Source organism: Octodon degus, unplaced genomic scaffold, assembly GCF_000260255.1.
Source record: "Octodon degus isolate 3935 unplaced genomic scaffold, OctDeg1.0 scaffold00009, whole genome shotgun sequence".
Taxonomy (NCBI): Eukaryota; Metazoa; Chordata; class Mammalia; order Rodentia; family Octodontidae; genus Octodon; species Octodon degus.
The window spans coordinates 17482325-17491679 of NW_004524585.1; the positions used below are offsets into that span (position 1 = coordinate 17482325).

The window sequence follows — 9355 nt, forward strand, 5'->3', positions numbered from 1 at the left end:
AAGAACCAGACATTTGACATTAAACACTTTTATAAAATATGGATTATAGGGGTGTTCCTTGTAAAATGTATATACTGCTCTTTAAAAATATATCTGCTCTAAGGAAGGATAAATTCAGAGGTCTGGGAGAAATTTAGGGGGAAATCATATAGTTCTAGAACAGAATTAGAAACAGGAAAAACTGATCAGTATCAATATTTGCACACCATGGCGAGACAGAATAATGTCGGCAGTATATTGTTAGGTGATGGATTAGTAAAATATGTACAGAAAGAGAGTTTACCACATAGACTCAATTTCTTATCTGCTAAGAAATCACAAATTTTGATGATCTCACCCTTTATAGTAAGAAGGCCATGAGATATCAATAAGAAAACAACAGTGCAAAATGGAGAATACAGTAACTAGAACTTAGGGTCATGAGTCATTGAGCAGGAGCTGCTGAGGGAGAAAAAGATAAGAAGAGGCAAAGATGAAAAAAGAGTGTGCTTGTATTATATATGAGCCAGGTCATTCCTTGTGTCTTTGATTCTTGGCCAGACTCTGATTCTTCCTCCCATTTGTTAAGGATTGCTTTAAAAGACAAAGCTCTCAAAGGAGATAAAGATAAAGTGGTCCCTCCCATGGATATGATTTCTTAACTGGGAAGACAGCCGCTGCATCTGAGCTGTTACAGAACAGTTCTCTGTTTGGCATTCATCTGGTAGTCCCAGGTTGTGTTCTGTAGTATTATGTTGGTTGGTTCAAGATTAATGACTGAGGATCAACCCAGAAAGTCTTAAGAATGCCCTTGTGAACAAACTGTTTGAAAAGTGGTTTTTAACCAGACTTCGTAGTCACCCATTTACTGAAGAAATAGGAATTGTTCTTGGAAAAGGAGAAGGGGTTGGTGACAGCCACATGTGAGCTAGTTCAATGCTTTTTGCCTTACCTCACTAGACAAGAACAGATCTCTGGGGACTTGGCTACACTGGGGGATGAGTTTAAGTCAACCTGGAGCCACAGATAGAAGCCAGCTCTCCTAGAAGCTTGAGACATTAGTCGGAGGTATGCCAGGGACTCAAGTAAAGAGTTATAAAAGCAGTCAGAAATGCCCTAAAATGAAATAAACATAAATAGCCCCAGAGCAGGAAAATGCCACCAATGATGTGTCAGTCTGCAGACATTCTGGGCAATCATACAGTCAAGCTCAGTATAAACTTCCAGGCAAAGTTACTGAGATTCAAGTTTTGAGTTTACAACTATGAATCAATAAGAGGAAAGAAAATAGAACTTGTATGTCATATTAAACCAAGTGCAAATGCACTAGAGGGCAGTAGATAGAAATGTGGCCTACCAGGGCTTATGGAAGCAGACACACTATCTGTAGGCAATTTTTTGGATTTCCTAACCAATGAACCATCATGATTCTCTTTGGAGGAAAAAGAGGTAGCTCTATCAAAACTTCAGGACACGAATCATCAAAATTTAGACCTGGGATGATGGCATGAATGGTGCAGCTGGAGTCATGTATGTTTCAGTTTTATGGGCTGTGACATCCCAACAAAAAGGTCTTCAGGCTGCAAACCCCAAAGAGGCTGATCGTGATCTGGCTGGAGACTTTGCTCCCTTGTCTGCTTTAGGAGTGTGGCAGTGCCCGTTCAGCATTTGGTTGGGTTCTCTAGCCACCCACCGCTCTGTGGTTTGAAGACATCCAGGCACAGGACGTTCACCCATTTGGGAAGCAAGAGACAGCGGCAACTTCGCTTCAGTTGTTTTAGCAAGGGCCTGCTGGTGGCTCTGAGCCTCATGAGGGAAAGAATTCAGTGGATATGTCCTTTCCAATCCTTCAAATCAAAATTGCCAAAAGACTTACACAGCCATCAGTCAGTAACAACACAGAGAAATACGAAATGTTCTATACATCTCAAAAAGTTCCAAAGAAATACAGTTAAACCATGCTTGCAGGATGGGTTAGACTGTCTTCATTCTTTCTTTTTCTCAAGTGACTACCCCTCTTCACTGGTGCCACCAGAGGCAGACTCTGGAGGACGCTGATTGTGTGTCAGAAAGCTGACAAGTTTTGCTGCTGGACTTGTTAACAGCAGCTTCAAAGGACAGTGGTGACGAGAAGCATCTTCTTTAGCTCAATAAAGGAAGGAGAAGAAAAGCCAATGTGAGGTATCGTAATGCCAATAGAAATTCCTAGGAAGCACAATAGAAATTATGTTAATTATGTGGAACATGACCAAGCTATAACCAGAGAGATACAAGCCCAATGTGTAATAGCTAGCACTTATTTTGTACCTGTAGTACGTTGGAGAGTACTCTAAACATTTGGATATTTAAACATTGAACTTACTTAATCCACATAATCCTAGAGTGAGATACTATCATTCTTATATTTTGTAGATTGGAAAAATGAGGTGTAGAGAATTTATTTTATTTTAGTTTTTGTGGAACCAGGGATTGAACTCAGGCCCTTGCGTTTGCCAGGCAAGCACTTATTCTACTGAGACATCTCCCTGCCTCACCCCAGAGAATTTAAACTATCCAAATAACACTAGGTAACTCAGCTCAGTACTTTTTTTTTCAGAACCAGGGATTGAACTCAGGCCCTTGTGTTTTTCCAGGAAAGCGCTTATTCTACTGAGCCATCTCCCGGGCGCCTTCTAGTTTTAATTTATAACTATGCTATTCAACTTCACAAATGAGGAAGACAATTTTATTTGGGTCTTAGAGGACAGACCACCAGAGCTGATGATTGTAAGAAAGTCGATTGTAAGTCTGAGGATGAGGAAAATATATCAAATAAGACATTTAGAAAACATTTTGTATTCTTGGGGCTGGAGAGATGGCTCAGTGGTCTAAAGCACCTACTTGAAATAAGCTTGGCAAAGCACAGGGACCGCGGTTCGATCCCCAGCACCACATGCCAGCCAGACCCGTCCCCTGGTGGGCTGAGCTGGCCACACACACACACACAATAAATAAATGTAATAAATAAAAATACATAAATATTAAAAAAAAAGAAAACATTTTGTATTCTAGTGGTTATGTATCCTTGTCCTTGATACCTCTACACGTTATTTGAAAAACTATGAATAAAGACCTATGTTGTTCAGGATTTCTGGAATTGAATGTTTTTAATATTATGGATGAAGTACTGTATAGAAATAGTCCATTAGCATGAGTAGCCAAATATGGTAGTAGGTATAATTTTGAAAATAAATTATAAATTTAGTTATAAATTTGTTATTTTTTCTCATGCTTTACATGAGTTCTTTTTTCAATGTTATTAAAACTCTCTAAAAGTTGAAAATTCAGAATAATGAAGATGGCAATGTAGTGAGGTGGCATCATGTGGCTTAGTGGTTGAGACCACAGGATATGGTTTTAACTTGTTTTGTGTCACAGTTCTTAAAGATTTTATGGCAGGATAGAGCTTGGTGGTTCAGTGCTTGCCTAGTATACCCTGGGCTCTGGGTATGTGTAACCACAACGTTGCAGTCAGAGAAATAATAAAGGAGTTGGATGAATGTGAAAACATGACAGGAATTCTCTGAACTTTAGGATGTCTTCTGTATAAAGGGGCAATCTCTCAATCTCTAAGAGGCCTTGAGAGAGCACTAAATGTGATTAGGATCATAAAATGCTTAGAAAAATGACACATGAGAAAAATATAATATGACATACCATTATTATTATTTGAACTTCTATTTGCTGGTTGCTAACATTAGCTTTAATATATAAAGTTAGATTGGATAACAAGTGATTCAATGATACTATGCTTCTTACTGTCAGTAAAGGCTACCAGGGCTGAGGGGAGATAGTTTAGTGGCACAAGTGCTAGCCTGGCAAGTGCAAGGTCTTTAGTTCAAACCCCGTACCGCAAAAGAAAAGAAGACTGCCGATGCTACTGGGTGCATGGATAGCCCCCCACCTCTCGTTTTTTAAAATTGGATACAGGATTTCACTATGCAGTTCTGACTTGTAGTGATTCTTCTGTCTCAGCTTCCCAGGCGCTGGGATTACAGGCTTGCACCACCACACCCTGTTCTAGGAACGACACACCTGAGGTTCTGGGACCCATGTGGCACATGGGGATCAAACTGTGGTCCTTGGACTTTCCAGGCAGGTGCTTTGACCACTGATCTATTTCCCCAGCCCTCTTTTATTGTTTTTTTTAATTTTTATTTTATTGGTACATTTTAGTATACATAGTGATACTATTAATTATAGTGGATTTGTACCTGTAAATGACATATCTTGCTTCTTGGTTTTTTCCTATACCCCTCCCCTCCCTTCAACCCCTCCTTCCTTCATTAGTTTGAAAAGATTTCTTTCTCTTGTCTTTGCTTCTATTGCCTTTTTTCTTGTCCCATTTTTCCTTTCCCATCCCCCCTCCCTTTTTCCCCTTCTCATTTCAACATTTATTTCCAATTTCTCAATATCTATTACACGTTTTTGTTCTTACACTTTCCTCACACCAAAGAAACAATGTGACATTTGAATGTAAATATCTGATTTAGTTCACTTAAGAGTATGATCTCAAGGTACCTCCATTTACCTGTAAATGCTTCAAGTTTATCTTTCTTTACAGCAGAGTAGTGCTCCATTGTATGAAAACACCGCATCTTCATTATTCATTCATCAGATAAAGGGATATTCGGCTGCTTTCAGGATTTAATTATTACAAACTGTGCTGCTACAAACATGGATGTACATATATTCCTATGTTATGATGCTTTTAATTCTTTTGGGAAGATACCAATAAGAGGAAAACATAGGTCAAATGAAACCTTTAGTTTTAGGTTTTTGAGGAATCTCCACATTGATTTCCGTAGTGCTTGCACCAGTCTACATTCCCACCAATAGTGGGAAAGCGTTCTATTTTCCTTGTAGCCTAGCCAGCATTTATTTTTTGTTTTTTTTTTTTTTTTTCCGGAACCAGGGATTGAACTCAGGCCCTTGCGCTTGCCAAGGAAGCGCTTATTCCACTGAGCCATCTCCCTGGCCCCATAAATACTTTAATTTATTTGTTTGTTTGTTTGTTTGTTTGTTTGTTTATTTATTTATTGGCAGAACCGGGGATTGAACTCAGATTCACCATGCGTTTGCCAGTCAAGCGCTTATCCTACTGAGCCATCTCCCCGGCCCCCCAGCATTTGTTATTGGTTGATTTTTTGATAATACCTGTACTTTCTGGAGTGAGATAAAGTATCAGCATTGTTTTAATTTGCAGTTCTCCAATGATCAGTGATGTTGAGCTTTTTTCCATGTATTTATTTCTATTTCTATTCCATTTCTATTTCTTCATCTGAGAAGTGTCTATTCATTTCAGATATCCACTTTTGGATTGGAGAGATCTTTAAATTTGAGAGAACTGATTTTTTTGAGTTCTTTATATATTCTAGATAGTACTCCTTTGTCAAAGGAACAGCTGCCAAAATATTTTTCACACCCTGTAGGTCACCCCTTCATACTATTGGGAGTTTATTTTGCTGTGCACAAGCTTTATAATAAGATGACATCCCAGTTGTTGATTTTTTTGTGATAGTTCCTGTGCGGTCAGTGTTTTATTTATAGTCCTTGCCTATAGCACTGTCTTCAATCGTTCTATTGCTTCTCACAGAACATTTAGCATTTCTGTTTTAATATTTAGATCTTTGCTCCATCTCAATTTTCATTCAGTACATAGTGAATTATCTGGGTCTAGTTTTAATCACTGGCATGATGGAAGTCAGTGTTTCAAGCACCATTTATTAAACACACCATCTTTCTTCACTGAATGTATTTGGCTCCATTGTCAAAGATACAGTTGTTCAGTGTATTTGGAATTGTGCCTGCATCTTCTAATCTGTTCTATTGATTCTCAGGTCTGATTTACATATTTGTACTTTTTCAATAGTATCAAGTTGTTGTTGCTGCTGGTTGTTGTTATTGTTTTAATCACAGTAGCTCTGTAGTGCAATTGCAAGTCAGGGATTGTGATACCCCTGCCTTGTCTTCCTTTTCTTTTCTTTTTTGCCTAGAATTGTATTAGTTATTCTAGCTCTCTTCTGGTTCCAAATGAATTTTATGATGATTTTCTGTAATTCTATAGAATATGTTACAGATATTTTGATCTTGATTGCATTGAATCTGTATAACAACTTTGGAAGTATGGCCATTTTCAACATGAACAAGGGATAGCTTTTTATTTTCTGCTGTTCTTTTTATAGTAGAAGTCCTTTTTATTTTAAAGAAAATAGAAACATCATGGATAACACACTAGGAATGAGACAATTTAAAAAGAAGATGATAGGTGTTCAACAATGGTTGTTACTTTGCACACTGTTGCCCTCAGTGTAGTTGCTCAGATTACCAGGCATAAGCATGTGAAATTGGTCAAAGTAAAAATTTTAAGAACTAAATTCTACCTTCAAAAAATAATAGAGGGGCTAAGGAGATAGCTCAGTAGAATAAGCACTTGCCTGGCAAACACAGGTTCCTGAGTTAGATCCCCAGTACCACAAAAACAAACAAACAAACAAACAAACAAACAAACAAACAAGAAATCCCCAAAACAATAGAAATTGTAGTACCATTGTCTTCCCTATCTTGTGTATATACATATGTGATTTTTTCCTTTTCTTCATCCCAATTGTTTATTCTTTTTGCTCAGTATCTTTCCATTTTACTATATCTATTGTACCTTTCAGAGTTTACTTACTCTTTCAGGTTCTTATACTAGGGAAACAATGTGATGTTTATAATATGGGTCTGATTTATTTTACTTATAAGTATAGCCTCTATTTGTACCTACTTACCTACAAAGGCCTCAAGTTTATTTTACTTTATAGCTGAGTAATGATCCATTGTACAAAAATAACACATCTTTTTTTTTTATTCATTTTTGGTTGATGGGTGCATGGGTTGTTTTCAAGATTTAGCTATGACAGATTGTGCTGCTAATAAAAATGGGTGCACTTATATCACCATGGCATGATATTTTCAATTCTCATGGAAAATTACCAGAAGGCCAATAGCTGGGTTGAATGGGATTTGTAATTCTAGTTTTCTGAGGAGTCTCCACACTGATTTCTACAGAGGTTGTACCAGTTTACACTCCTACAAACAGTAGACAAGGATTCATTTCTTTAACCATAGCCTCTCCAGCATTTGTTATTGGTTCATTTTTTGATGTTAGCCATTCTTTCTGGGTGAGACAGAACCTCAGTATTGTTTCAAGTTACATTTCTCAAATGTCCAGTGATGTTGAACAGTTTTTCATGTATTTATTTGCCATTTGGATTTTTTCCTCTGAGAAATGTGCATTCATCTCAGATGCCCATTTTTAGATTGGGTCTTTGAATTTGGGGACCTGATTTTTTTTTAGTTCTTTATATAATCTAGATAGAAGTGCTATGTATGAGTGATTGTTGGTCAAGATTTTTTCCCAATTTGTTGGTTTTCTTTTCACTCTGTTGGTGATCTTTTTTGATATGCAAAAACTTTTTAATAAGATAATATCCCAGTTGTTAATTCTTTGAATTATTTCCTGTGAGATTTGGCTTTTGTTCATGAACTTTCTGCCTATCCCTATGTCTTCAAAGAATCTACCTACTATCTCTTCTAGTAGATTTAGTATTTCTGTTTTAATGTTCATGTTTTTTCAGAAGCAATTTAATTTTAATCTCTTCAAACTCTCCTGATTCACGAATTCCTGTGCACGTGTGCATCTGCACAGATCACATCATTTGGCCTCATCCTGAGCTCTACCCTCCACAGGAGCTGCACCCTGACTACTGTGGTCAAAGCCAGTGTCCATGCAGCCCAATCTTGGCACCAAGCTTGTGGATATGGCTGTGCTCCCAAAAAGTATGCTGGTGGGTGCCCATCCTGGACGTGTCCACAGCCTGAGTGTTGCTACTGTACCTGTGCCACACAGGTGCCCTCTTTCTCACCCAGCTGGGATCACATGTCTAGGTACTTGTAGAGCCTGCAGCTCTTCTTCTCCTGGTTCCTATTGCCATGTTTTTTCCAGGGCTTCCCTGCCACATTCTTGGAGCTCACAGTGACTGTGGTCCCTGGGCCAGTGTCAGGCTGGTAGCCCATTACAGCCTGGACTCCTTTGTTCAGTGCCCTCACGTTCTCTTGATGGAAGAATATTTTGTCAACTATATTTTCGATCTGTTTCTCTTTTTTGTTTCTGCTTGGTTGCATTATTTCAGCACTGATCACTTTGTCCTCCAGTGTTTGCTGCTGCTGATACTGAAATGTCAGAGGGTCCATTCCCGGAGGAGGGTGGCAGTGCAGCAGTTTGCCTCTAATGTAGTCTTTCAGGATGTAGCGTCCTGAGAAAGGTTCATCTGGCCAGCTGTGTGCTGCCATGAATCCTCGCATGGATCCATATGCCGTCAACAATTCTTCTGAGGTTGGAGGCCGGTGAGGATATTCGTCTTCCCTGGGCTTTGGGATGCCTTGGGTGGCTACCACTCACTCGAGAACGTTCTGGCAAACAACTGACACAGGAGGAACATGGTCTCGCATCTGCTTGATAGAAAGAATTCCACTGCAGATCATCTCCACCTTAGACACAAAGAACGGCATCACCAGGCCAGAGCAGTCGCACAGGCAGAGGCCAGACTGAAGGTACAGGGTCTGGAAATGGTTGGTGTGGCCTGGCGTGGCAGACACAGGAACTTTCTTGTTGCTTTGGAAGGTTTTGATGGTGGAACTCTTACCAGCGATAGGGTAGCCCATCAGGCCCACGGTGAGCTCCCCTGCCTTCACCCTCTTGCCTGTGCAGCTGTTTGAAGAGCTCCAGCAGCTCCCACCTGGACACCAGGTGGCTGAGGTCGTGAGGCCAACTCCTGTGTGGGGTTTCCGCCCTGCAGCCCCTGGGCCTGCAGGACTCTCCCTGCAGCCCGGGCTGCATGCCTCCTCCTCGGCGTCACTACCCTCCTCTGAGCATGTATGCCAGTCCTCCTCCTTCTTCTCCTCTGGGCAGTCCTTTTGCTCGCTGTCATCCTCGCTAGTGGCCTAACTGTGCTGCGAGAAGGAAGGCCTGGTTCGCCAGATGGAGCTGTGTCATCCCTGGAGCCAGAGTCTGTAGACTCTGCTGTGCTGGGTTCTCCAGAGACGCTGTTCCCTGGCTCCTTAAAATCCCCATTCGGCTGGGTGCTTCCAGCCACAGCTAACCAGAAAATAAGCTGCACACCTTTTTCAAAGTATGCAACCTAGGAAAATGTATTGCTCCGCAATCAGGAGGTCCGACTTGTTAATTAGGAGAACGTTCTCTTTATTGGTGTCTATCTCTTTCACATAACATTCCAGATCCTGGAAACAGGAGCAGGTTTTAAGTATCTACTATCTGAACCACAATATCCCT

At 40.0% G+C, this 9355-nt stretch overlaps 1 pseudogene; it reads right to left on the reverse strand.

Annotated features, from left to right (window-relative positions):
• Positions 1-7938: 7938 nt before the first annotated feature.
• Positions 7939-9355, reverse strand: part of LOC101573656 — a 46839-nt pseudogene continuing 45422 nt past the window's right edge.